The sequence below is a fragment of the Podarcis gaigeae genome, assembly GCF_964106915.1.
Source record: "Podarcis gaigeae genome assembly, chromosome: 11".
NCBI lineage: Eukaryota > Metazoa > Chordata > Lepidosauria > Squamata > Lacertidae > Podarcis > Podarcis gaigeae.
This window is the reverse complement of record NC_139687.1, coordinates 30,016,437-30,043,168: the sequence shown is the minus strand read 5'-3', so window position 1 is coordinate 30,043,168 and position 26,732 is coordinate 30,016,437. Positions and strand designations below refer to the sequence as shown.

General features: G+C 42.7%; 1 long non-coding RNA gene across 1 annotated transcript; it reads right to left on the bottom strand.

Annotated features, from left to right (window-relative positions):
- Positions 1 to 381: 381 nt before the first annotated feature.
- Positions 382 to 25,388, bottom strand: LOC310827388. Its single transcript, XR_014556329.1, has 3 exons — positions 24,992 to 25,388; positions 756 to 997; positions 382 to 673 (listed from the first exon to the last, which is right to left on the bottom strand). It is a non-coding gene; the product is annotated as an uncharacterized lncRNA (long non-coding RNA).
- Positions 25,389 to 26,732: the final 1,344 nt, after the last annotated feature.

Genomic DNA, 26,732 nt, shown 5'->3' with positions numbered 1-26,732 from the left:
TTGTTAATCTCAACTATGGTTTTTTTCAAGCCATAGTTTAAATTCAGAGAGCTGTTGCCTTGAGAAGAACCTTCATCTGGTGCCCCCAAGGAATGTTCTCATCAGCTGATATGTGTTAAGCATGTTATTGTTGCACTATCAGTAAAGATTTATCCTTCAGTGCCATTTTGAGCCTTGGTCAGGAGTGGCTGGTGTAGCACAATGTCTGATCATGGCCTTTGTCACATCACACAGACAAGATCATGCCAGCAACATTTGTCACGCTTCTTCCCCTTCCCACTGCTTTATCATCTTTTGTTGTTACCCCTGTGTGTTTCAATATATAAATTAAATGGACCAGTGAATCATTTATTTCTTTGTTTGCATTTAAAATAGTATCACCAGCAGGACACGTTTCATTCAATGTATGTCTCGAAAGATTGGATTTGTTTGGGTTTTTCTCTTGTGAGCAAAGATGCAGTTTTGATGCAGCACACCAAAATACAGAAAATAAATGGAACTCTTCAAATTTGTCTTTTGAAGTTGTGGATCTAAATACCTTAAATATGTAGCCATATATACTTCATTAGCCTGCCTCGGGTCCTCAATGGCCTCTTTTGTTAACACACTACTGTATTCGTAAATGTTCTGGTAATCAGCTACTTCCTTATATGCAGAGCAAAAGTGAGGATGCCTTGAAAAAAGGGAGAGAAGAGATTTGATTGCTAAGTTCTGCTTTTGAAGTTATGGCTGCTTTTTAACGGAGCCAAAGTTACCTCCCCATGGTGCAAGCCTGGGCAGTGTATATGGAGGTCTTGGGCTACTCAGATGACAAGATCCCCTTCTCAGTGGTTGTGTGGATGTGGTCTAAAGGAAAGCAGAGCGATACATCTGGCACCAGCTGGGCTGCAGGAGTTGCTGGAAGGAGGTGTACAAGGCGCAACCCAAACATCTTAGGGATTTCACTCCGAATTTGTGTAGGGTTTACTCCTTAGGCTTTTCTTCTCCTGAAGAAATCCTGCAAGGCAGCCAAGGTTTAGAACCAGAGTTTTCCTTTTCCTAGTTGGGCTACCTTCCCAAGTTGATGAGCTCCATCTGCCCCACACTTTCCCCTACAGCACGTGCAAAAACCACCAATGCAAATGATTATAACAATGCACTGTTTGTTCATTCTGCTCAGTTCTTGTGTGCACTGGCTTGGCTTTCTGTTCCCTGAACACATTCCCTTAAATGTGCCTACATTTCATTGGATGCCAGGACTGGACACCCACTTTCCCTTCTGCTCTGAACAGAGGAGAGGTGAGTGACGTTAGCAGTAGCTGATGTTGGTGTCTTCTTCTACTGATGGAGGGAGCTAATTGGGGGCAGGCCTGCACCATTTTTTGGTCTTTTCTCTTAGTCTGGTGTTTTAGAGGTGGCAGACATTTTGTGTTATGCCACACACACGTAACAAGCTTTTTCTGATTGATGCCCGCAAAATGCGACTGGTGCTCTGATGCGACCCCTAGTTTAAAGGATTAGGAATTAGTGACTAAGCAAGAACGTTGTTTTCTCAAAGGCAAAAGCCGAACAGGGACCTGCAAGTTGCTTCTCCAGTAGTGGCCCTCATGGCAATAAGATGGAGCTTTAGCTATTTCTCGATAGCTGAATCATTGCTGCTTACTGGGGAGGAAAGGAAGAGGCAGGAGGAGAAGGGGAAATCAGTGTCACATTGTCCACTATGGCCCTCCCATGCCACTGCGATTGGAGAGATCAGCATAAAAAGAATGTGAGACACTTCTGCTAAAATGTGTTCAAGTTACAGATTGGGCAGGCCACACTGTCATTCTGCTTTCCCAGGTTCTCACTGCCCACTCCCCATAAACTCTATTTGACCTGTTTTGATCATGAAGGGGGGAAAGAAAGCTACAATTACTTGCAGGGTGTTTTGGATGAGTTTTGAATAAGCAACAAATTAATATGACATGCTGAACTTTGGCATTCTGTCTTTAACAATAACAAACTCCATTCATTTTTCATTATGCGTGAAATGTGCAGATGTTAGTAGACAATGGAGCTCTAAGGATATGTGATGCTTTAACAAATGAAAGAGGTTGATCCACTGTTCTGGTTACATCAGTATATGTAAATGCACTCGTAAATATTGAGAACTGGAGGAAAAGGAGGGGAAATGTGTTTCTATATAATTTCCCTTCTGTTAAGGAATGCTCATGACTATCCCGTTCAGTTAATTTTAAAGCAACAGCTTTGGTTTGTATTTATTTAATGACAGACCGTTGTATCGTGCTTTTCTGAAACTAGGGATGGAGAATAAATTTCATTCACCAATATCTCCTCTTAACTACTTGCTGGAAATGGCCCTGAAGGTTGGAGTGGAAACACTGTGATACAGTGTCATGATCCCCTATCTCCCAGTACCAATCCAGAAGGATATCAGGGCCAATGGTATCAAAAGCTGTGCATAACCCAAAGAGAACAAGCAGGGTTACATGCCCCTCCCTATCTTGCTACCAACAAATATCACCAACTTAGGCAGCAAATGCAGTTTCAGTGCCATGTTATATCAGGGTTAGCCAAAGTGGTTAACCCTCCAGCAGTGGCGTAGCGTGGGTTGTCAGCACCCGGGGCAAGGCAGGTAATTTGCACCCCCTAACCCGTGGATTTGTGCCCCCTAACCCGTGGATTTGCACCCCCTAACCCATGGATTTGCGCCCCCTAACCCTAACCCCTAGATGTTGCGCCCGGTGCGGCCGGCCCCCCCTGCACCCCCACGCTACACCACTGCTCTCCAGATGTTTTTGGACTACAACTCCTCTCATCCCTGACCATTGACCATTTATGTGAGAATTGTTGCGAGTTTTGTTGGAAGCCACCCAGAATGGCTGGGGTAACCAGTAAGACGGGCGGCATATAAATAATATTGTTGTTGTTGTTGTAGTCTAGCACTACATTGCCTACCTAGTTCAGTTGGTTAGCGCATGGTGATAATGCCAAGATCGCAGGTCCAATCCCCATATGGGCCACAAGCATATTCCTGCATCGCTGGGGGTTGGGCTAGATGATCCTCAGGGTCCCTTCCAACTCTACAGTTCTGTGATTCTATAGTATATAGCATCCACTAGGGGCACAAATGGCACTTCTGTGTAATCAATAGTTGCAAGTTTGAAAACATTCTTGCCTAATGCTCAAAAGACCCCTGCATGTGGGCTGCTATCAGATGTCAACACACTTAAGGGCAGAGCGTTCTCAGCATGGCTGAATGTGTGCTAAGAAGGGGGAACTAGTGACTTGGCCAAGAAACGTGAACATTAGAAAACAGAGAACTGGCTGCCTATCAACAGCAGCCTCCACCCTATCCCATCAGAGACTATTTTCTTAGGCATTGTGACTTGGTTCCCAGAACTTTAAGCTTCACTTAATATGCATGTTGAAATATGCAGGATATATTTTCCCCCGGAATTCAAAGAAAGCAGTGAAAAACAAATTATGAAATTTCACTTGGCCGAAGCAGTGTTGCACTGCTGGCTTTCCTCCTCAGCTTTCAGCGATTTCCTAACATCTGAAGACGTCACTAGTGTGAGAAAGTTTGACATTTAAGAGAAACAGGGGAATAGGAAGCTGTTAACCATTGCGTGACAATTATGTCTGGAGTTATTCTCGTTTGCCTTCAGGTTACTCTGTGCCGTCAGTGTTGTTCTCATGTTTCTTCACACCCCTGTGAGTTTTGGGCAGCTTGATCCAATCCATATTGACTCGGAACGAAGTACCATCCATGTCAACAGTCCCAATTAAGTGTGCATAGGATTGCAGCCTCAGCTTCTTAAAACTGAAAGATTAGATTATAATAACTCTAATATATATTTGTAGAGTGCAGTGAATTTTGTGTGTCCAACTTGATCTGTTTCTCCAAGATGGAGACCAGCTAGAAAATGATGATTTATACCATAGTGTATAAAGAGCTGGAACCAATCCTAATTGGTCCAGTGGCAAATCTCTCAGAAAGAGATGCCAAAGGAGATCCAAAGCATACATCTTAGATGTTGTAGTTATTTAATGTGTGTTTATGCCACTGATCTGATTTGTCACTCACAGCAGTGATAAGGGACTGTGCTACAAAAAATAACTCCCCAAACAAGGCTTTTCAAATGATAACAATTTATTTGCTTTCACAAACACCAGAGCCCCAAAGGGATAGTTAAGAAGCCATTCATGGAAGCCAAACAGAAATTTGATAGGCATGGGACCTTTGTTTGTCCTTAAATAGCTTTTAGAAGATTCATTTTCTATTATCAAAGAGATAAAAGCTGCTTGTGTTGTGTGGCATGCTGAACTTGGCAAGCTGTGATAATGATCCCAATCATTCTGAGCTAATATTTTGCAAGCACGCTTGTTTTTTAACAACAGAGGCATTGAGCCAATGTATAGACCAGCCTTTGCCAATCTGGATTTCTCCAGATGCTTTAGAGTACAACCCTCATCAGCCCCAGGCAGGATGGGATCACTGGAGTCCAAAATGTCTAGAGGGCCCAGGATATTGAAGGCTAGTACAGATACAGACTATACCACCCTGTTTTCTAGCACAAGAGTCCCCATTCAGTTCTGAACCAGTAGAAGCTGCTAGTAGAATAGCACTCTCAGAATCTGGAGGCATGCTCATACACAGAGCCAGAGTCCTTCCTCCGTTGGGTGGAGAGGAGAGGAACTGATCATTGTACAGCTTCTTTTAGGTCCTTGCTCAGGAGTGACAGAATCAGAAGGGCCTTGATAACCTTCCCATAATCCTAATCCTATGTTCTATGCTGCCTTGGTATGTTTTTGGTTTTTTTATGAACATGTGGACGGATGATAAATTGATTAATAGGTAAATGAATAGTCACTGGGCATCACACCCCCAGAACTGGTCCAGGAAATTTCACTCATCCTTTGAGTAGCCAACAGAGCTCTGGTTTTCCCCACCCTCTTCCCACAGTAACCTAGAGGCTGTTTGCCAGTCATTCAAGTTGTTGTACTATACCAAATAATCTTTTTTGGGCAAACGCAGAATCAAATATGGGTGAAGAAAGCTGGATGGCCCTTAGAAGAGGATTCCTTCCTGGAACAGACTTCAAAACATAAGGGACACCACACACACACCAAAGGAGTGGTTAAGAGCATCAGCTGTACATGGTGAATAGAAATATCTGCCGAATTCTCCAGTTATACTGCCAGATAGAGGAGCTATGATATGCAGCAGTGCCTATGTCCCTGCCTTTATTTGTCATTATGGGACATGGGCGTAGCCATGATTTATTTTAAGGGGGGCACTCTTTATGCTGAGGGAGGGGCAGAACCAAGTTATCTGTAATGTAATTGGTCAGTTATTTATTTTTGTTTAGTTGTTTTAGGAGGAGGCAACTTCCCCTGTCCACTGCCCTTTGGCTATGCCCATGTTATGGAATTTGCTATAACTACCGTATTTTTCGCTCTACAAGACACACCAGACCACAAGACGCACCTAGTTTTTGGAGGAGGAAAACAAGAAAAAAAATATTCTGAATCTCAGAAGCCAGAACAGCAAGAGGGATCACTGCACAGTGAAAGCAGCAATCTCTCTTGCTGTTCTGGCTTCTGGGATAGCTGCACAGCCTGCATTCACTCCATAAGACGCATGCACATTTCCCCTTACTTTTTAGGAGGGAAAAAGTGAGTCTTATAGAGCAAAAAATACAGTATAATGAAAGCTGTAGCTTGATTAACCACTTCCTGTTTCAGTTTCTTCTCTCCCTCCTCACTTCCACTGCAAGCACAGGTTAGTAGTTTTGTTTTTGTGCAGACATCTTAAAAAGGTAAAGGTAAAGGGACCCCTGACCATTAGGTCGTCCAGTCGTGGCCGACTCTGGGATTGCGGCACTCATCTCACTTTATTGGCAGAGGGAGCCAGCATACAGATTCCTGGTCATGTGGCCAGCATGACTAAGCCACTTCTGGCGAACCAGAGCAGTGCACAGAAACTCCATTTACCTTCCCGCCGGAGCGGTACCTATTTATCTACTTGCACTTTGATGTGCTTTCAAACTGCTAGGTTGGCAGGAGCAATGGGAGCTCACCCCGTCTCAGGGATTCGAACCACCAACCTTCTGATCAGCAAGTCCTAGGCTCTGTGGTTCAACCCACAGCGCCACCCACATCCCTGCAGACATCTTATCCCAATTAAAAACAGCTAAAATATGAATATTAAGGTATCCACAATTTTTCTACATGCAATGGTGCCCTTACAGAGTCATCAATATTTCTAAGCAAATTAGGAGATCTAAAGTTTTGGCAATAGCCAAACAAAAATCCACAACAGGAATAGGATCTTGAGCACTGTACTAGTGTAAATGCTATTCACTCTAGTAGTCCTACGGCAGCAGTCAATAGGTAGCCAACCTTACGGATTTATTTTTTTTACAACGTACAGATAATATTTTCTATGGTCTCATCCTCTGAACAGGAAATGCTCAGAGCATTAATAAGTGGAATGAAACTGCCAAACTTGGAAAAGAGAATGTTTAAGGGTTAACTACAGCTGTTTCCTGCCTGAAATCTATCACACTGGATATGTACAAATGCTGACAGTTACTTCAAAGCCTCACATTAAAGGTAGTTTAGAAGCTAAAGCTAAGTTAATTATTATGGAACAGAGTCTCTAGCAGAATGTTACAAGATGCAAAGACATTTGGTTGGGAGTGGACCAGAAGCCTTGAACGTCACAAAAGTATGAAGGCGTTTTTAATTACTCTTTCTCTTTGCTCTGTAACTGTTCTGAGTCAAGTCTTACTCAAAGGGAAAGAAGAAAGTTTCAGTGAATCACCAGTGCTACTTCCTGCAACATGTGGCTTGCCCTTCGTGTCTCCCTGGAAAAGAAAGCAGTCGTCACATCTCTGTAGCCAGTGATACCCGAGGCATGTGTGTATCAATAAACTTAAATAGTGTACACGTTTAGGCCCCACCTTGCAAAAGCTCCCGCATGCGTATGACTTCATATTTAGTAATAAGGAGATTGAATTCACCGAGTCTATTTTACACCCATAGGAAATGAAGGATTCAAAATGTTACACAGCAGCACCGTTACTCATTGAATGGTGTTTTTTTTTAAATGCCAATAGCACCTCTCTCCCAGACCATTTTCCTCTTGTGTTGTGACCTTTCAATTGAGAGAAGGGGCTGTCTTATTAAGGAATTTGGCTGTTCATCTGGCCCTCTGCCACAGCTGATGGAATTCATCCTCCTCTTGAGGAAGGCAAACTTTTTGTCCTCTTGGCTGGCAGAGGGAAGCCTGCTCCACTCTCCTCGCTGCTGACTGGCTGAGAGCCCACCTGGGCTCAATCTCCCAAAGGAGTGGAGGGTTATATCAAGGCCCAAATGGACCGACCCCCAAAAAGCATTTGCCCTTTTGAGGGGGCAGCAGTTTCAGGGGAAGGCAAGGACCAGCCCCATAATATCATTTTCCCTTGGTGCCTTCCAACAGCGTTGGCTGCTTGCCCAGCTGTGAACCTATCTGGACAGGAACAGCCTAACTTCTGTTGTTTATGCTGTGGTAACCTCTAGGTTAGATGACTACGTGTTATATGTAGGGCTGCCTCTGAAGACTTTCAGAAACTTCAACCAGTGCAGAATTTGGCAGCCAGATTGTTCACCAAGGCAAGATGGTTTGAGCATATTAAACCGATCCTGGGCTGGCTGCACTGGACCCAATTCCAAGTGCTGGTTTTGATCTATAAAGCCTTAAAATGGCTCAGGATGGCAATACCTCAAGGGCTGCCTTTCCCCATAAGAACTGCCCCGGACACTGCTATTATCACCTGAGGCCCTTCTTGGTGTGCCTCCTCCATGAGAGGTCAAGAGGGTGGCAACACAAGAACGGGCCTTTTCTGTGCTGGCTCCGTTTGTGGAATGCTCTCCCCAGGCAATCTCCCCAGGCACCTTCATTACATATGTTTAGGTGCCAGGTGAAACCTTTTCTATATAATCAGGCCTTTGGCTGATTAATATTCTTTTAAATGTGTTTGTAGGAGGGGGATTATTGGTTAGTTTTTGTTTTATTATGAATTTTGTGCTCTCATTTTTCGAACCACTCTTCAGATGAAGAGCAGTATACAAATCTAATAAATAGCAATAATAATCTTTTCTCTTTTTTCTTTCTTTGGCTGAAGAGTGAGGCTCTGGAAATGCTTTAAAGAAATGAAATTAAACACTTAATTTTAATTAAACTGATTCAGAGATACCATAACATTTCCAGGGAAGGCGCACCCAAAGTATTTTGACATAGGTAATAAAAAGTTGGGTGCCCAAGGCAAAAAAATCTGAATGACACCCTCACTTCCACTAATTAATGTATAGGACTATCTACTGCGGGAAGAAGGGGGGTTGTCCCTTTGATAAAATGCTTCCACTCATTTCAAAGAGGCATGAACAAGTTGCATTATGTCGTTTTGGTCAGAGTTGTCTTGTTTCACATCCTATAAACGGAGCCTTAATGGCTCCCAGAATCTTTTTATATTAGGTACCCATAGGCAATCCATTATCTCTGTGTCAGACTCAAATATGGCTATATGGAGATAATATGACTGACTTATCTTATGTGCTTGTTGTATGGGCTATTGAGGTATATGAAAGGGCCTTAGGACATGTTTTGGGATCAGAGAAGGAAAAATCAATAAAAGCTTTTTTCTTTTCCCAATCACTTGTCACCAACTATAGATAGCAACTTTATTCCTCACATATTTCCAGAATAAAATCTAACTTAAAAACGCTAAATTTTCATTCTAAACCTCTAAGCTCTAAACCCTTCAGAGTACTGCAAACTGAAATTCTATGCACACTTACTTAGGAGTATCTTCTGTTGAACCCAGTAGCAATTATTGTTGAATAAATCTAAATAGAATTCTTCTTTGGGACTTGAAATTAGGCTGTACTTCTTACATGCTGTGCTTTCACACAACTACAATGGATAGAATTCTCTTCCTTTTACATTCAAGTAAGTGTATGACTAGGTGTATCCAGAGTTGAGTTTCATGAGCATATGGATGACACCTTGCTCCAGAGCTCCAAATGACCGCTCCCAATGGCTTCACATCTACAGCTCAAGAGCCAGAGGGCTGAGAAGCACTCACCCAGTGCTACCTTCTGGAACAGCCCCTAGAGATAATACCAGAATCGCTGCAGAACTGTGCCCGCAATATGCTTTTCTCATAGTCTAGGAGGATGCCATGGTTGATGGTATCAGAAGCTCATGAGAAATCTAGTAAGACCAACAGGATTGCAGTCCCCTTGTCTCTCTCCCAATAGGCGATTGAGACAGATTCAGTCTCAAACCCAGGTCTGAACCCAGGATGAAGTGGGTCTAGATTATGGTTACCAGGTTTTTTTTCAATGAATCCAGGGACACTTTGGAGTCAGTAGTGGGCATGGAGAGGCAAAAGACCCTGGGCCCAAGCACACATGCATATCCCGAGCCTTCCCTGATGATCTCCTCCCTTCCCCCTTTGTTTTGACAGATTGGGGGAGGCTCAGGAGTCATGGGCGGGCGAGCGTTGCCCAGGAGGGGTGCAAGGCACGCCGTTTCTCTGCCAGGCAAGTGCAAAGCCCTTCTGTGAAACATAAATGCGCAGAGTTTTTTTAAAAAACTGGGCAACAGTCTGCCAGCCTCGACTCATGAGCCTTCCCCAATCAGTCAAAACAAAGGGTGAGGGGGCAGGAGATCTGTACTGCCGAACGTCTCTGGTTCACCTTTGGCAGTGGCGGCGGCGGTGGCAGTCAGCAGCCCGGAGCCAGCCTGGTAGCACAGTTGGCTCTGGCTGGCTTCAGGATCTGCTTGCTGCAGTGGTGCCCACCATTTTTCCTCGCCAAAAGTCTCCATATGATGTGTTGTGCACAAAACACATCATATGGGGACTTCTGGTGAGGAAAAACGGTGGTCGCCACTGCAGCAAGCTCCAGGCTGCTGAGGCTGCTGCTGCCACGTTTCCCGGGGACAGATTTGCAAATCCAGGGACTGTCCCTGGGAGCTGGGGACGTCTGGTAACCTTAGTCTAGATCAGTGTTTCCCAAACTTGGGTCGCCCATCATCAGCTCCCATCAGTAGCTAGCAGGACCAGGGGCCAGGAATGATAGGAGTTGTATTCCAACAACAGCTGGAGACCCAAGTTTGGGAAACACTGGTCTAGCTAATCCATTTCCTGTAGGGATGCCTGCAGCTGAGTCACCATGACACACTCAAATGCTCCCCCCTCCCAGGGGTATTTGTGATAGGGTGGGTTGTTGCTAAATGCCATCAGGTCCACGGTGTTTTTGTCAGGAGTAACTGCACAAATTGCCTCCTTCAAGGCAGTTAGCACCACTCCTTATGCAGAGACATGTACACCACACCCTGAACCCACCCAAACATGCCCCCACAACTAACTTTAATCAGCCATATTGGTTCAAGGACCACATTGTTGGGAGCATACACACAAGTACCCTGTCAATGTCACCAGGCTGCAAAAACTGAAAGTGATCTCAGAAAACATGGCTTGATGGAGCATTGGAAACCTCACTTGGGATTGCATCCATCATGGCATCTAGCTTGCTGTGGCAGTGAATGTCTTTGTCCTCAGTGCCTAGCAAACAACTCACAAAGGGGAGGTGTCCCAGACTCCGTTCACTGATACAAGGGTCAACAGCCTACAGACCACCCTGAAGAATTCTGCTGGCCAATTTCTTGAGGATGTGATGAAAGCAGCAAAGTATGGATTTAAATTAAATTAATATATGTGCTGTTGTTTTAAACACTTTCTGTGCGTAAAAGATACACATATATACATACATATGTTTTAAATAATGTAACTGTTTAATATGAGTTTTTATTATATTGTAAATTGCTTTGGGGTGCCTTATAGGAAGAGGTTCACAAATTATTATTATTATTTTAAAGTAGAAGACAGTATTATCTGTGATGAGTGCATAATAGAAGGCTGCAGTCCTAACCCACTTGCCAGGAAGTAAGTCACACTGAATTCAATAGAACTTATTTCTGCATAGACATGGCTGGAATTGTACTTTAAGCTTCTGGTTTCTACATTTTAGGTGTTTTCTGGGAAGCAAGACCCACAGTATGCATTGGACTGCAGTCTTAAGCACTGTGCTGAAATACTCTACACAAATATATACAAAATAAACTACTGTAGCTAGGGGTTCTTTAAGTCATGGCTTTAGCGCTTTCCATGTGAAGCTGGTTTCAGCGAACTATGCTTATCCACAAATCCAATGTATTTAGCATTCTTCCTGTCTGCGCAATATTCTCCTTTGGCAATTCTTTGCCTCTTTCTAGAACGGATCTTGAATGAGCAGACCTTTGATTAGTCTTCTTCCATGTTTGTACATAACGATAATTAATGATATAATTATAGCATTAGGAACAGTGCTCACCAGCAATCCGATTGCCAGTGACTTATTTACTCTAATTGCTAGTATAAATGTTGAGAATGAATCCCATTTTTTTAAAATAACAGCAGCTTTCAGGTTCCTTCTTCAGCGCTCTTAAAAGAATTGTGAGACGAAAGCAAGAATAACTGAGACCAGAGTCTCCCTCCCACCTCCATTCCACCAAACACATTTGGGGTGAAAAAAATGTGGAGCTGAGTCTAGCTTGTGGGTGGGCAACATATGGTTGGACAATGTGTGCAGCCCCTATAGATACTTCTCAGGCATGTAGACCTAGAATATGCAGTGTGCCTAGAATACTAAGAACAGCTTCATACTACATGAAAATATGTGATTTTATTTCCCACTCATATAGCAGCTATTTAGCTCTTTAATAGCTAAAGTGGGGGGGGGCAGCTTGAGGGCCACTGTCTCTTGTAGGCAAGTTCTGTGTTGGATTGTGGCTACCATACGTGTTGTTGATGTTGTTACCATTATGAGCCCTGGGGGCATGCTTTGTATGGTGTAGCATCAACTCAAGTATGTTTAGATACAGAATCAACTAAGACCGTGCTGCAATTAAATGCTGGGGACTTTTGAGAAATATTTCACGCCAAACTTTATTAAGACCCATGGACTCGAGAGCATTTTAAAGTGGCTTCTTCTCCCCTCCATTTGTTTTCATTAAGTCTATAAAATGTGCATTCCTTTACTTATTTAAGGAATTTGAACATGCAGTAGGTTAATATGCCACCATGGAGGCCAAATGAGAGCAGGGAAAACATTCCTCTTCAAGATCGGAATAAATAAATTCATAAACTGTAAGTTTTAATCAGAAGGTTGTCAGAGACATCAAACGAGAGACCCTGTTTGTCTGGAGGTGTGACACTCCCCTGTAGCAATTGTATTGATTTTCACATTTTTCTAGGATACATGAAAAATAGCATGCCCTGACAACATTCTCTGATAATTTGAGCAATGACTATAACCCCAGTACTATAGAATGTTGAGTTAATCAGGGAGAGGCAGCTCCTGTTTTCTCCATTCCCCAGACTGTGGTTTGAGAGCTGCAAGTGTGTTTTGATTATACTCAGGAGGTTGGAGCAAAGCCCAGTGAGGAACTTTCCCCTATGAGAAACTCTCGCAATCATTGTTGTTCTCCGGCAGCTGCCACTCGGAGGCAGGCTGCCTGGAGGTCTCTCATAGCCATCATGAATAGTCGCCATTGAGAGCCTTATCCTCCATAAACTCGTCTGACCCCTTTTAAAGCCATCAAAGTTTCTAGCCAGCACATCTTGCCAGAGCATGTTCCATAGTTCAGCTATGCACTGTGTGAAAAAGGACTTCCTTTTGGAGGTTCTGAATCTCAAAACTATTATATGAGAGTGAGAAAGTCCCAATTTTCTCCACACCATGAATGATTGTATACACCTTTATCGTTTCGTCCTTTGCTATCACATCTACCGCACAATTTGTATATTAGAGCCCAAAACATTGCTACCTTCCTGCATAAGTGAGGTGCTCTAGGTTCTTGATATTTTTGGTTACCCTTTTCCACATGCTTATTTCATGCACATAGATTCTAGAAATGTCAGATATTCTACAGAGCGAACCCATTTTTAATAGATTTTTCATCCACCTTATCATCTAGGCCCACAGCCGTTGTAGGGTCTTTGCTTGGTGCATTGACAGTTGAGATAGTTCAATCGCTAGAGCATGAGTCTCTTAATCTCAGGATCAGAGGTTTGAGCCCAATGTTGGGCAAATGAGTCCTGCATTGCAGGGGATTGGACTAGATTACCCTTTTGGTCCCTTCCAACTCTATAAGTTTTGTGATTATGTGGAAGTTCATATGTGGGGGGCCCAGGTTATGGAATTTCTTCCCTTTGGTTCTTTCCCCCCTCTTCTTCAGCTAATACATTCCTTTGATTATTCACTTCCTTATTTATTTCCATGCATTTATATTCCACCAATATTCTGACAAAGAACCAAAGGCAGCATAAATGTGGTTCCCAATTGGTCTCCCATCCAAGCACTGACCAGACTCAGACCTGCTTAGCTTTAGCAAGCTAATCACTTCCTGTCCTTTTTTTAGACCATACCCTGGGGCAAACTATATCCTGAGAGACCATAAGGAGGTGGGAACTCCAAAGCCGGCCAGTGAAGACTGAGCACACTCAGTGGACACAAAATGCTTGGTGATTGTGGGATAAGGAAAACTGACAGCTAGTGGGGAGAAAGATTAGAATGGAGTAACACAGATGTTGGGGCTGGGAGAACTTGTGGCAAGTTCCATTTGTTGAACGTTGTTCACTCATGGAGGCAGAAGGGTGGAATGTAAGTCTCTTAGATTTATCAGTGTAACAACTAACTTCATTTGATGCTGAATTCAAAGGTGAAAATATCTGGGCTTTCACTGGAGGAAAGCTGAAGTCCCCATCTTCTGCATTTATTTGAAGTGCTCAGTAGTGCAATCTGCCTGCTTTTTTAGGTAAGGGTGTTGCTGCTTGTCCTGGAATGTCTCTCTGTATATGCTTGAAGGAAAGCTCTAAAAGGTTTCGTTTACTTAACAGGGCACCTTATATTGTGGACAAAACAGACATAGGTTTTGAGAGTATGTTATGTTCCTCAAGAAATATATAATTGCATGCACACACACGCACACGTACACACACACACACACACACACACACACACACACACACACTATGGAAGATGATGTTTTGCATTTCTTTCCCGTCAGTAATACTAAGAAGCTGTCAGAAGCCCTGTTCTGCGTGCTATCTGGAGGACAGCTATAACCAGCTGTATTCAACTACAGTATCTTGGCAGTAGGCAGATATGTGAGGAGTGGAATGACTCAGGGAGAAATGAGAGACGGGGAGCTGCGGAAACTGGTTCAAGTAAACATGACATAGCTTCTGTCAGTAAGCTCCCAAGAAACATCACCACACAATGCACTAGCAGAATATTTAGATTCCCTCTTGCTATGTAGAGAAAGTCACTTTTCAGAGGCTTGGAGATGATGCTATTGTAGCCCACGATACACGTGTTCATTTTTCTGCCCTGCCACAATGTCTGTAATGCTTCAAGCAGTATCTGGAAAAAGCTGTAATTATTTCCCAGCAAAATAGGAATTTCTGGGGCAAAATACTGCCCCTTTTAGTTGCAGGTTCCACTTACAGGATAGCACCTATGCTATTCCTTCGCTGGTACTGAATAGTGCATTGCCTGTCCTCTTATCTGTGCCCAGAACGTTTTAAAAAGTTTTGCTTAAGAAATTAGTTTGATTATGGAAATGGTTACGTACATAACCTCTTATCTGCAAAAGCATAACACTGACCTTTTAAAGCGAAGATGTTCCCTCACTAGAATTTTCTGCCCTTTCAAGACCAGCAAAATTGACTAGACCAGAAGTGACCTGGTGCATCCCAGTCAATTTCAGTTTCACTACGCCGTATATGCCCAGTCCTTGAACTGCAGGGCTTGGCACTGCCACAGATGCCAAATAACACACATTCTGCATTGGTCAGGAATCAATCTTTTAGTGTGGCAGCACCTATAATTTTGGGACTCTCTGACATCAGGCAGGCTCCTTCGCTGTACTCCTTTTAGTGCCTGCTAAAAACCTATTTTAAACATAGTTTTTACTGGATTTGCATATTATAAATAAAAGAAATAAATAAAAAAACCAGGGGTTGGCAATGTGATGCCCCTCCAAAAGTTGCTGGACTCCCAGTATCCCCAGCCATCATGGTCAATAGTCTGGGATGATGGGAGTTGTAGATCTGGAGATCATCACATTGGCTACCCTTGGTGTAGAACTAGGAGATGTATCTGACATTAGGAAAGAACCAGGAGAAACAAAGCAAGCACAAGTAGGCTTTTCTCCCCCACAGCCAGACATTTCACCTTTCTGTGTACAATTCTGAAACTACTCATGGTGGCTCAGAGCAAGTTCAATGCAGGGCTAAGGTGAAGATCACCTTGGGCCCTTTGGATTTTCCCTCCCTTTTAATTTAGCTCAGTACAATCATGACAGCTATAATGTAATGAAATAGTTCGCTGGTTTCATCATGAATAATGTGGGAGAACCCGTGGTAAGTTTAACCATTCATGATGAATCCTCTGATTAATATGAGCAAATCAAGTTGATTAAATAGCTGATCCTTCAAACCTGTTTGACTGCTTGGCTGCAAAGAATTAATTGGTTTGGAAACAGGGAGATGGCAGGGGTGTGGACATGAACAGCTTTAACCTGGCTCTCTTGAATGCTGAATGCAGATATTTGGGAGAAACTGCTGGCTCAGTCCCATTTTGGGTTCTGGACTCTGAATCTACCTGGGCCAGCTACAGCTTCCTCACTTTTTCTTCTCAAAATAAACAGCATACCTTTGTGAAGTAGCATGAATGCATGAAGAAACTCCAGATGAAACTGTCCCTAAATAGGTTGTCCTGAATTTCAGACTCCTCAGAAAATGGTCAGTGCAAAGTGACAAGGGTGTTGCTTGAATGACATTTGTTCTTAATGGGAAATCGGCACGTCTGAAGTCAGCAGGATTCTGCTATTGTTCCATTAAAGTACATCTTGGTGTGCACTCTTTGTTCTACTTAGGCTGAAGCGTGGCAATGCCAAAACAATTGAATTGAAGCCAGTTTAGGCAATTTAACTAGGCGGTAATTGAGGCTGCCTGTCCAGAACAGACAATGATGACAAGTCCAGAGTGACTTCAGTCACAGCCAGTTGGAATACATGTGGCCAGTTTATATCACTTAAAATAAGATACAATGGCATGAAGAAGCCAGGAGATGGTGAAAGCCAGAGCTCCTTAAGAACCCAAGACCGTTCTAGCTGTTTGACTCAAAGCACAGCAGTGTGAGATCAGTAGTCCAACTACCCAAAGAAAATGGTAAGCTGTCCAAAAGGAGAAATTGACAGCTGGGACCTCTTCTGATGTTTGTTCTCCTTGCCTTTAGACCACCTTCACTGAGCTCTTCTGTTTCTCCCACCTCTTACTGATGAAAGAAGCAGTGGCAGAACTCAGATGGGATCCCAAAGAGCAAATTTCAACAGCATCTGCAGAGCTGCCATCTCTCCTGACCATGGTCCACACTGATGTGCCACAACACACAAATATAAATATATATGCAATATGCCTACTTTCTTCATCACCTATAGTCAATGTGGCTGGATGTCAGGAAACTTGTTTAGCATAAATACTTCAGAAAGCTTTTCAAGTTGCGTGTAAATACATCTGCTGCTGATTACACTAACTGCCTTGTTTCCCTTTACTTATGAGGAACCGAAAAACCATAATGAAGAAATAATTTGGGCAGTTTTTCTTGGCAAAAGGTGCAGTTTTGTCTACCACTTGTGTGCTCTGTGATTTATTTCCATAAAACGTCATTCAGTTCCAAAACTATCAGAGATTTCACTCAAAAGTATATATACTGTAGGATATGGTGGATGGAAACTATGTCACATAAATTGCTATTTAAAGTTCTTTGGTTTTAAAAATAAAAATCAAAGAACTGAGGAAATAATGGAAAAAGCATTTTAAAGGAGCAAAACCAGGCTTTAAAAGCCTTGCTATATAACTTCAAAGGAAGGTTACTCCAATAAGGGCGTTAACTGACCTTCAGACACTGCATGTTCTAGAATACCTCAGAATACTTCTAGGTGCATAAATTATTATTGTTTTCACTTACAAAGTCCAGGACCCTCCCCTTCAAGTGAAATAAGTCAGGGTCCAGACTTTGGCATCTCTCCTGGACTATAATTCCACACCTAATGGCAGAGAAATTTTAACTAGATAATGTCGTATGGGTTTTATCCAAATTCTCATAGGGTGGAAATAGCACATGATACAGTTCTTCTTCAACTGTATCATTTCAGAGAACAGACCGAGGAATTAGAAAATCAGATTTTAAATAAATAAATAAATAAACATTTTATTTTATTTTATTTCTAGGTAGCTCACTGTGATGCCAAAAGGTTTATTTGGTTCCCCAGCCTCCTCCCTCATTTGTCCATTAAAAATTACCGGTATATTAAAAAATTGTTTTAGACTAATTTTTTTTAAAAAAATACTGACTGTGATGACAAAAGGTTTTCTGTAGCCCCCCAAAATATGCTTATTAAAAAGGTTTTCTCAATAATATGCTTTTTTTCTACTGACCACTCCTGTGGGTTATCTGCTAAGTTTCTGTGATACCAAAATGTGGTTGATGAATCTTCCCAGACCACCTCCATATTTGTCCTTTAAAAAATATTAAATGCTACCTACACCCACTGACATGTGTACCCCAGAGGGAGTTAAGCATAGGACAAGAATGGCCCTCAGCCCCCCCCAATGTTAGTTTCCCTTGACACAAGGTAAGAGTTGACATACTACATTTGGTTCTCCAATCCCCAAACCTTAGAACTGTAGGAAAAGTGTGTTCATTTGGCAAGCTCATCTGTCAGGGCTGGAGTCGGACACAGGTCAGCATGAAAGATGCAAGACTCCATTGTCAGTGAAGTTCACTCTTCATTCAAGGAAAGCATGCAACTCTGCAACACTTCCCAGCAGGTCTGGTCCTGTGGAGCAGTTGCCAGGACTGAAGGTCCCTGCCTTCCACTCTTTCTAAGGCTCCTCCTCTCCCGGATTTTCCCCAAGCAGTCTCAAACTGTATCTGCACACCTCTGGTCTCTGATCTGCCCCCCTCATTATTCTGTGCATTCTTGGAGACCAGGACAGACAGCTTGGCACATCAGGAGAGGGAGACTCCCTGGATTTTCCAGCAGCCTCTTGACCCCACTTCCTCTGCTTCAGCCCCAGAGTCTGAACTGCTCTCTGTCACAGGCTCTTCCTGCTCACTACACCCTGTTGCCTCTTCAGCATCCAGTCCCTCCTCCCAATCCTTGACCTCTCCTCAGTATCCCACCACCAATCCCCTGGCTCTGAGCCTTTGTCCTCCAGGGTTTCCCTTGGGGGTTCCCTGGCTGCTGCCTTCGGCCACTCCTCTTCGTCCAGCTAGCCCCTGACATCGTCTCAGTGATTGGGCTTCTCTCTTGGTTAGCATGTAACACACTTTAGAAACTCTGGTCTGGAACTGAATAGGAGGTCGACAGATGAGTTTCCCAATTATAAGGCAACATTGAGATTGCATACAACCTTGCTTAACCCACCTAAATCTTGAAATGTGGACATTCAGTGCCAATGGCCCACTAAGTCTAGATAACTTGTGATCTGAAAAAGAGGCCTCTGTTTGTCCCTTGGGTATCCAAAGCTTGAGAATTGTGTTTACAAGGGCATCCAGTCTCTCTCTCCTCTTATGTCCAGGCATTGCGTGGAAGACACTGGTATTTGCTTTATAGCCAATAATTCTCTCCATTAGTGCCTGTTAGTATTTTGCAATGCTAGAACTTGAGAGTTGATGGGGGGTTGGCTGTTTGCATGAGACATTCCTGAGCCTGCACAGACAGCGAAACATAACTTGCAAACTGATAACACACAGATCTGACTTTTAGACTGAGCAGTACATGACATACCCCCCCCCCCTCTAAAACAGGCTCAGGAGTACCATCTGTCATTCAGCAAGGCATTCTGTCCTCTCCTCTCCTGCAATGATGTAACTGCTTCTTTATGGCCCCCATTTCAACAGTATTTGAAAAGACCCAAGATGCAATATGAAAATGTCATTTCTGAAGCCTGCAGGTATAGTTAAAAGCAGAAGTAGCTGTTGGTTGCATGCCACTTACTTATCAGTGTACAGTTGCTACATGCACTGACATTGCACTGTATTAAACATCTCTGCAATTGTTATTCAGTCGGTGATTTTTTGTTACGTGTTTCTAATAGATTATGCTGGTTTTATGCATTTTTATCTGCAGTAAACCCCCAATTTATGCACTTGTGTGCATTCAGCTTATGCAAGTGACAAAACAAATTTTTTAAAGGGAGCGGGAAAAGGGGAAATGGCTTTGGCCATACCACCTGTCATGGCATAGGCGTTTCCTCCTCCTGCTTAACAAACACAGGTGTGGAGGTTTGGTTGGCATTCAGTTTTAACATAGAACTGAGTCCTGATCATGAGTAATGAATTTCACGATTATATCTCAAGGCCTGCTGCCCCCGCACCAGCTTGCTTTCTACTCATAGTTGCATGCTTTTATAAGAAGAAGAAGAGTTTGGATTTGATATCCCGCCTTTCACTCCCTTTAAGGAATCTCAAAGCGGCTAACATTCTCCTTTCCCTTCCTCCCCCACAACAAACACTCTGTGAGGTGAGTGGGGCTGAGGGACTTCAGAGAAGCGTGACTGGCCCAAGGTCACCCAGCAGCTGCATGTGGAGGAGCAGAGACGCGAACCCGGTTCCCCAGATTACGAGTCTACCGCTCTTAACCACTACACCACACTGGTGTACACCACACACAACTTATTTCAAGTTGATTTCATTCTCTCTCTCTTTTTTACTAAGCCACACCTTTCTTATGCTTGATCAAACATATAAGTGGAAGTTAGTGGGAACCTCCATCAAACTCTTAAAAGTGAAAGAAGAACCACACATCAGTAATAAACAGAGAAAACTTGATGGCATGATAAAAATGTCTATGAAAATGCTTTTCATTTTTCAGGTCCATTTATATGAACCATGTAATTTCAGGAGCAGAGCAAACTCTTGCCATATATATATATATATATATATATATATATGCTTTCGTAGATTTTCACGGGTACAGGAATGCAGGTTTTGGTGTCCTCGGGTGTCTTCCCGTGTAAAAGTTGGGGTGTCTAGGCGACGTTTCGACGAGGTCTCACTCGTCATCTTCAGGCTGGTGCTTTCGGCTTCTTGTTACTGGAACAGAGCGGGATCTCAATGTTTGAGTTCCTATAAATACTGTAGAGGGGGTGTGGTGTCTAGCCTCCAATGTTCTGGGCAGAGAGGAAGTTCCCAGGCTAGTGTGCCTTTTCTTCTTTTGTTCCTTAATTACTTGAGAGATACCTTGAGTGATTTCTTGAGTGATATCCTGAGTACCACTTAGGTGGGTCATTAGGTGTGGATTAGTTGCTAAAGTCTTTGTGTCTTGACCTCTTGAACTTTGTGAAGAGTTTTCCTGAGAAGATGGCTGTATTGCACTTAGTTGTGCTTTGGCTTGGCTTCGTGTATAGGGGCGAGCTGTGGTTTTGTGGCTTGTGTCAGCCAGATCTGTGTAGGGATTGTCCATAAACACAATATCAAAACAGCCTTTTGCACCAACCAAAAAATAGCCAATATCCTCAGAAACCCCAAGGATAAAATCCAGTTGGAAAACCAAGGGATCTATGAAATACCCTGCAAAGTCTGCCCAGCCACGTACATTGGACAAACAAACAGACGAATAAATGCACGTATCGCAGAACACAAGAATGCCGTCAAAAAAGAAGAAAAAACTTCCTCTCTTTTCCAACACATGAAAGAAACAGGACACGAAATTAATTTTGCAGATTCCAAATTGCTCTTTAACACGGAACATCACCACAAGAGAATAATCATGGAAGCCATCGAGATAGAGAAACACCCTCACAACATGAACAAGCGTGACGACACATCCCGCTTGCCAGACATCTGGAAATTAGCCCTCTCCACAAAAACTGACACCAGATCCAGAGGCACACAGAACGCCAACACCAATCAACCACACCAGACCCAAACCCAGACCCTCTCCACAGATGAATTACTGACACCATCCAGTAGCCAATCCATGGTGGCACCTCTGGATGCTGCACCCCCCTGCAATCCCTACACAGATCTGGCTGACACAAGCCACAAAACCACAGCTCGCCCCTATACACGAAGCCAAGCCAAAGCACAACTAAGTGCAATACAGCCATCTTCTCAGGAAAACTCTTCACAAAGTTCAAGAGGTCAAGACACAAAGACTTTAGCAACTAATCCACACCTAATGACCCACCTAAGTGGTACTCAGGATATCACTCAAGAAATCACTCAAGGTATCTCTCAAGTAATTAAGGAACAAAAGAAGAAAAGGCACACTAGCCTGGGAACTTCCTCTCTGCCCAGAACATTGGAGGCTAGACACCACACCCCCTCTACAGTATTTATAGGAACTCAAACATTGAGATCCCGCTCTGTTCCAGTAACAAGAAGCCGAAAGCACCAGCCTGAAGATGACGAGTGAGACCTCGTCGAAACGTCGCCTAGACACCCCAACTTTTACACGGGAAGACACCCGAGGACACCAAAACCTGCATATATATATATATATATACACACACACACACACACACACTTACCGGTAAGTGAAATTCTGCAGTGTTAGCTTAACACGGACTACCTTTGAAGGTAACAGAAAACACAAATGCGAGACTTAAGGGTTTCAATTTTCAATTTGTTTACCAGCTTATCAGCTGTTTATTTTAATTCCTGAAATGATTTAGCACTCTTTCCTTTTGGAGCAACCAGATCCTAGAAAAGCGAAACATCAGCTGTGAATACTATCAAGCAGGCCAAGTCACCAAATGCCAATCTAAGTAAACAGACATGTGACCCTGGCAGTGAGGACACAGCGAGACATTTCCCCTGCCTGCTTGTACGTGGCTTGTAGGGTAATGTCACAGACACACCTTCCATATAAATCATATGTGAGCAGATCTTTAGGACAGCTGCTCCCCCAACCAAGCCTCTTTTACCCAAGCGACGTGTTAACCACAAGTCTGCTCCGATAACCGCAAGGAAATGCCAACAGGGCTTCATAAGGAAATGGTGGCTATTTTGGGGTAGGACTTAATCTCATATCAGCAAATGTGTATCAGCACAGTTTTATTGATTTGGTGCTCCTGCACAACAAACTCACTTTCCCCCCAATATAAGGGTTTTCCAAGTAAGGAAAGGAATGGGAAAGTGTGGGATAACAGTTGTTTGATCTTTGATGCAACATCACACAACCTCACCCACAAACAAAACCACCTCACACACTTTCTGCCAAAAAATCAGGATGCATGACCAGTAAACAGGTTGCATGGACGTGAGGATTGTCGCTTCCATTTTCCGTCTTGCCTGTGGATTGTGTTGATGTGGATAATATAATTCACACACACAAACACAAATAAAAATAAGGTAGACAGTGATTTGTTATGTGTTTTTAATGGGTTATGTTTTTATAGATTTTATGCATCTTTATATACAGTAAGCCCACAAATCACACGCTTTATGTGCATGGCAAAACAATAATTTTTTTTTAAAGGGGGCAGAAAGTGGGTGGAATTCTGGAAAAAAAAAAACTTGGGCAATCCCATCCACCATTAAACCCAATGTGTCTTGTATACACAAGATTTTTTACTTTAGGCACGATCCCTGGAATGTAACCCCTGTGCAAATTATGGGCTTAGAATAATAGAAGCTTAGAGTTGGAAGGGAATTGAGGGTCATCTAGTCCAACCCCCTGCAATGCAGAAATATCAACTAAAGCATCCATGACAGGTGGCCATCCAAGCTCTGTCTGTATTGTTGAAACCACCCTGGGGGTTGCACAAAGGGTGGTATATAAACCATCTCTATATATGGAAGTTGCATAGAAGATTATAGCTGAATGAGCTCAATCTACAGTAATGAGCAAGCAGTTCTAACACCCAAGGCCTATTTGGGTATGTAACTGTCCTTGCAAATTTTTTTGGCCTTCCTGAGTGACAGCTGGCATCTGTTGCCTTTTAACACGTGAGATGTCAGTGTGGTAATGTCGGGATCATTTCCTTGCACTACAAAAATGTATTTTTCTTCATGAAACCTGTTGCATTTTCTGTTTCTTTCTGGCTATATTGCCCAATTAAACCCATTAACCTTCCTTGACAGTTTCTTTTGCTGGCATTTATTGGGTGCTATAGGCAGGTTGTGATCGCTCCTATCCTCTCTGCTTCTAAACTTTAAAACTTATATACTTTGCAGGAACTTTTGTTCCTGCTGGTGTCAGGAGCTCATATTAAATTACTCAACACACACACAATATCCAGCATGCTTTGTTTTAGTACTATGGTGAAATTCCACGCCTCTGCAGATAATCTCAGAACAATATTTTGTTACCTCTTATTAGAAATGCCACCATATTTAGAAAGCTTCATGAGCTGGGGACACAAAACATCTTCTTATAAGGTTAAAAAAATACAGCGCTGTGTCCAATCCCAGGAAGTCCTCGCTTGAACTTGCATGAGCTATGATGTTTTGTGTCACTAATAAACAAACTAGAATCATATAATAAGCTACTGATTATTATACGTACTGCCACCAGTGATTTTATTTTTTACTTTACAAAGCTGTTCCAGGAAACAGAGAGGCAGCTTGTTCTTTTGAGATGGGAGAGATTTTTGCTGTGCTCCCCCCCCCCCCCCATTGCATAAACAGCCTTGTTCTGTAAACTGAGTGTGATAACCCCTCCTGAAAGGGAGTTGTGTTGAATAGGCCTGGTTTCCACAATCTGTGACTTCTTCTAAACTCCCAGGCAGCTATAAAAAGCGATGAGATTAGAAAGTTATCTTTGCCCTCTCCTCCTGCTTTTATTCCTTTTCTGCAGAATTCTGCAGAATATAAATTCTGCAGAATTTAAGGGTGGAGTGAGGGTGATATATAGTATATGTAAAGGATCTTTGATACTATTCTCAGATTTCCCCAGGCTATGTATTCTTTACAAAAAGGAAACCTGAGCAGTATTTTTCCAAGGAATTAGTTTGCTGCTGTTCTGTCATGAGTTGCTACTATCTGAAAAATAGTGAGAATTTTTCAAGCAGCCCACATTGGTTGCCAAAAACTTGGAGGATATGCAAATACTGCAACCCAGGTTCCATTATCTGATGGCTCCAAGGAATGACATGTGGATTTTTTTTCCCTCTCTCTGGTGAGCTTTTGAGTTTCCAGCTTGTTTTTCTTGGCCGGGCTAGATGTCCCTGATAGTTATTTGACAAACAGAAAATCACCAGGGATAGTTTTTCTCAGAATTACATCTGCAATGTAACCTCACCTGCAGAATTTCTGCTTGTCAAACAGTTGTGAAAAGGCACAGCTGCCCAGCCAATTCTAAGCTTGGTAGAGAAAGAACACACACTTCATAACTTGGCTACTGGAACCACTGTAAAGATTCCATTTAACTGAAAACTGAAGCTTAGAAAACCTGCTGCAAACTGGCTAACACAATAGTGCAGGAAATGGAAAATCCCCAAAATGGCATTTCAGAGTGGGGAATGCTGCCACCACCTTTGGATAACCTTGATCCTCCTCTTCGTCGTTGTTCTAAACTAAAAAGGCCCGGCTTATTTGTTTAATGAAATTCATACACCGTGTTATAGATACCCCATAAGGGAAAGGGAGCAGTATTTTTCTTATAACACACCACTTGATCACAAAAAGGGGGGCGGGGAATCTTCAAAGCAGTTTACAAAATAATACTGATGATAAAACTATGAGATTATCAGTAAGAATTAACAACATTTTGCGACTTTCAAAAAGTTAAAATAACGTTTCAAGCACTTTCCTTCTTAAAATTATCAGATTCAGTGATAAAGGGAAAAATAAATAAAATAAAATAACAGATTAGAACTCTCATCAAGTCTCTAAATACCTGGGTGGAGGCTTTTGGCTTTTCCAATATGCTCTCTTCCACTTTACAGCTGGCTTTTTCGTTAGTATTCCAAGCTCTATGATACCCCTTTTCAGATGGGAGAGATCTGAACTGTACACGGTGTTCTAAATGTGGCTGGAGAGGAGATGTATGAGATGCTTCACATTTTCAGTTTCCTAGTGATTGCTTTAACCAGATTTATAGTTTTACTGTCTCAGCACACTGATCTTATGCAATCCTAAGCATGCTTGCAAGAAGTAAGCCCGACTGAGCTCAACATACTTATCTCTAAATACGCATGCAAGAATAACGCAGCGTCAGTGACCTGTTCGCCATCAACTCAAGATCTGGTTTCCATGTAGTCATAAAAAAGCGTCACTCGTTTCTTTTAGGTCACAAGGTTGAAGGGAAGCAGATAAGTTGCTGAGCTACGTTGCTTTGGGAATGTGTTGGATCCCTAACAGCAGACATCCGTGCTGTGGTGCAAGTTCTCACTTACGAAGTGACTGGAACATGGACCTTGAAGCCAGCTCCCTTTGCTGGAAAGATACCACAGGGTTTTCTATACAGGCAGGAATCCTGGTGTTGTCTTTCAGCAGGAACTCAGAATTTGTCTCCCCGAGTCAGATGATGATCTGGAAAGCCCCTGCAACAGTTTTAAGGTCAATGGATACAAGCAACTTCAAAGCCAACTGCTTGGGTCCTCAAAAATATTGGAATTCTGTCTCGACAGCATATCTGATTGAGCAGATCAGAGCACTTCCCAGTATGAATGGATGAGAAAGAACAAAAGCCAACCTTGCAAACCTACATTTCTCCAATGAAAATCTTGTTTAGTCGTGTCCGACTCTACGTGACCCCATTGACCAGAGCACGCCAGGCACTCCTGTCTTCCACTGCCTCCTGCACCAGTGAAAATAGGGACATTCTATTCTACATCAGGAAGCTTCTCTTGTGTGAGACCTCACCACACATATACATCTGTCACCTTGAGCCAATTACCTCTCCACCCAACCTATGTCACAGGGTTGTTGTAAAGAAAAAATGTGTAAGAGAAGGGATTGTGCACAACACCTTCAACGGACAAATGAAATGAAGTAAAAATTTATTTGTAAGCTGCCTTGAGTCCCTGTCAGGGAAAAAGGGGGTGTGGTGGTGGTAGTAGTAGTAGTAGTAGTAGTAATAATGGAAACTTTGAAAATGATCAGGAAGATACCAGGGAGTAAATGCTTTTGAACTCGGTAGGACTTAGTTCTGAGTAAAAATGCTTAAGATTGCAGTGTAAGGCTGCACAGTCTTTACCCAGTTACCTGAGAGTAAGCTCTGTTGAATAGTTGGACTTCTGAGCAGACATGTAGGCTTGCATTGTAAGGCTCCACTTACGATAAAGGAACAAACACTTCCTAAAAGATGGCTGGCTGCTTAAGTATTGAATTTAAAGTATAGAATTTAAGTATAGAATTTAAAGTGGTTACGTTTTCTTTCAAAATTATAGGAAGAGTTTTGTATGACAGCTTCACCATTTCCTTCATTTGTTGCAGGCTTTTTTTTAGTATAAACAAGACTCCATTTTTGCACTTACACACACACAACAAAGACTCGTTTCCAAAAAGGATGGGGTGTGTGTGTCCTGATCTCTCCAACACCTAACTGTTCTTCGAGAGGAGGGGAGGAAAAAGGTAAACTGGAACATTCCAGGATCAAATCAGAAACCAGGAGGGCTTCTGTAATTCTGGGACTG